Source organism: Electrona antarctica (assembly GCF_951216825.1).
Source record: "Electrona antarctica genome assembly, chromosome: 14".
NCBI classification, from domain to species: domain Eukaryota; kingdom Metazoa; phylum Chordata; class Actinopteri; order Myctophiformes; family Myctophidae; genus Electrona; species Electrona antarctica.
In genome coordinates this window covers 14,717,086-14,719,940 of record NC_136795.1, presented here as the reverse complement: position 1 = coordinate 14,719,940, position 2,855 = coordinate 14,717,086, and the positions used below count along the sequence as shown (strand labels likewise).

Below are 2,855 nucleotides of genomic sequence, written 5' to 3'. Positions count from 1 at the left end.
TTTGTCCCCATGTGTTTGAGGGGCCCTAGCCCCTCAAACATCATAGTTAAATTACGTAAAATGTTACACCATAGTGTAAACACAAACATTGCGTAACACACACATTGATGACGAAGGTGAGGACGCAAGTTGTGATTGGCCAGAATGGGATGATGTACAGTATGATAATGTACGATGATAAGAGCGCCCCTCACTTCACACGGGTGTGATGTTTTAGACTATTTTAGACATGTTTTCATGCTAATCTTGTATGATGTACTGTAGACAGCATGTTGAGATTTGTTTCAAATGTAATGTATTATTGAGGGGCAATAGCCCCTTAGTTCTGTGTTCAGCTTTTGATGTGTGCAACCCAAATTTTGTCCTAACAGAAATTGACAGTGAATGGACAATTTTGAGTGTTTGTGTAAACACAAACCTTGCGTAACACAAACATTGAGGACGAAGGTGAGGACGCAAATTGTGATTGGCCGGAATGGGATGATGATGTACGATAAGTACAATAAGAGCGCCCCTCACTTCACACGGGTGAATTTATTATTTAACTGGCCTCTATGAAATTCCAGCCCTGGTTGGACATCATTGGTGTTTTTAATCTTTTTTGATATGTTTTTATCTTTTGATTTTTCCTGTGACTATATTGTTGTACAGGCCTTTTCTGTTGTTGGTTCTTGCTGTCAACATAAAGAAAAAGGGCTTATATTCTCGTCCTAGTTCTCATCGTCTTCATCCAATAGGAATTTGCTAATCTCATCTCTCATCTGGGACCTGTTTGTCCTCCTTTGGCCCTCTGAGAGGACAGGCAACAGATGGTCTTTGATTGTCAGGCAACAGCTGTAACACAACACACTCTTCAGCTCCAGTGTTTGTGACGATGCCTTGACAGAAGAGCAACAACTTCCACTTCCGCTTCCATTTCCTGTCCCTCCCCTGCCGTGTGTTCCTTTCCCCTCCCGAGATGAACAGCACTGACCTGTGGTCAGTATTGGGTTTCCAGTGTTGGAGCCTCCAGAAGTTTGTTTCTTTGAGAGCTTCTCTGAGATCAGAGTAGCCTGGAAGGCTGAGGTCTCGTCAGCAGCACCAGCAGCAGTATCCAAGGTGCACATACAGAGCAGGCATTTATCAGTGCTTTGTCAGTGCCCCCCTCAGACATTTCTGAGGGGGGCACACTGTCTGAAGTTTCTCACCAGTCCTGTAGATGGTGCTGACAGTCGAGGGGAAATCTGCTTGAAGTTTAGTGACAAAGATCTCTGTAAGACGCTGGATGCCGGCCTTGTCTTTCATCTTAGTGTCCAGGCTGGGTATGAAGACAAAGGGAACATTAAACATGCGGTTGAATAAGGAGATTTCTTTAGCTGAATAGTCCCTCATCGGCCTCACTGTTACTGTATCACCGTACCTGTGGTCTGAGAACCCTGTATCCATTCCCAACTGTGCTCCTCTGCCCAATGCTATACCGGCAAGCAATCTGACAGCCTGTCTGGTGCAGTTGTCTCCTACCATCAGCTTGCTGTAGCCTTGACTTCGAGCTGTATGGACCAGTAGGTGCTGTCTGAGTGTGTGCAGAAGGTCTTCTTTGGCTGTTAGTGTCTTCACTGAGGCGAACAGTCTCTGCAAAGCCTGGGTGTTAGGTATCTGGTAATCAAGTCTACCCTCCTGGGCATTATATTCATTAGGTCTACCCACCTCCTTGATGCTGACTTGTGACAAGTCATACCGTTTCTCCGGGTTGGCATGACTGTTGTGAATGAAGTGGTCTACTACAGCAGTTTTGTTGCTGTCGGTCGCTGCTGGTTGGTCTGGGGCTGAGGAAACCAGTTCCAGAACTGAACTAGGAAGATTAAAAACCTGTTCCAGAGGTACAATGTGATAGGGGAAGCCAGTGGCTTTGAAAGCAGCCTGCAACTCAGCTACTGTCCTCTGTCTCTCCTCTGCAGACAGCCCGAGAACGCCACCCTCATCAATAAAAACAATGCCAGGTGTGAATCTCAACTTTTTGTGAGCATTTTGACTCAAACCCTCTTGAACCTGATAGAGCATGGAACAGGAAGAAGGGCCTCCCGACACAGCCAGTAGCACCTTCTCTCCAGGAGAAATGAGTCTGTTCTTGCCAAGCTGGCCCTGAACTTATGTGTGAAGTACTCCTTAAAACAGCCTGATAGCCAGAGCTGCTGTGTTTTCTTTGCATTTGACGCATATCTTGACGACACCTGGAACCTCCCGTAGTTCCAGCTGACCAATGTATTCTTCATCCATGTCACACATTCTGCAACCAGATTTCTACAGGTACCTCTTCAGTTTGACACTTTGTTGTCATGGATTGATGCAACATGCATCACCCTCGTTCTCTGGACAATTTACAGTCTTAAAGGTGCTACTGTCACACCTCCTGTTTGTCCCTTGAGCTTCTTCCTGTGCCACCACTATCTGTCCAGAAGAAGTCACTCTCCCCTCATGATATGCTCTCCTCGAGTCCTCACCACACCGGTGGCATACACCTTAAATGCTGAAACGTTATAGTTGACCGGGGTCCGGGTCTCTCAGGGATCTATGTCATCTTGACATATAACATCAGTGATCTCCATATTTGGAACCCTCCACTGCCATGCCCTTAATAATTTATAGAATAGTGCTGGGATTATCCATATAGCACCACCATCCCACTGCCCTGAATAAAAATGAGAAATTAAATCTGCAGCCTTTTATTTAAAATGAGCAAGCCAGCAACGTAAATATTATATACTAGTACCACTAACCAGTGAGTAACAATTATAATAGGCTAATATATGCCATGAAATGTCAAATGTTGATTAAAATCACACTTGTGTGAAGTGAGGGGCGCTCTTACCATCGTA

The 2,855-nt window shown here is 45.2% G+C and overlaps 1 pseudogene across 1 annotated transcript; it reads right to left on the bottom strand.

Annotated features, from left to right (window-relative positions):
* Positions 1–710: 710 nt before the first annotated feature.
* On the bottom strand, positions 711–2,265 carry LOC306937015 (cytoplasmic tRNA 2-thiolation protein 2-like; annotated as a pseudogene). The gene has a single exon. The product of its transcript is annotated as a cytoplasmic tRNA 2-thiolation protein 2-like (transcript).
* Positions 2,266–2,855: the final 590 nt, after the last annotated feature.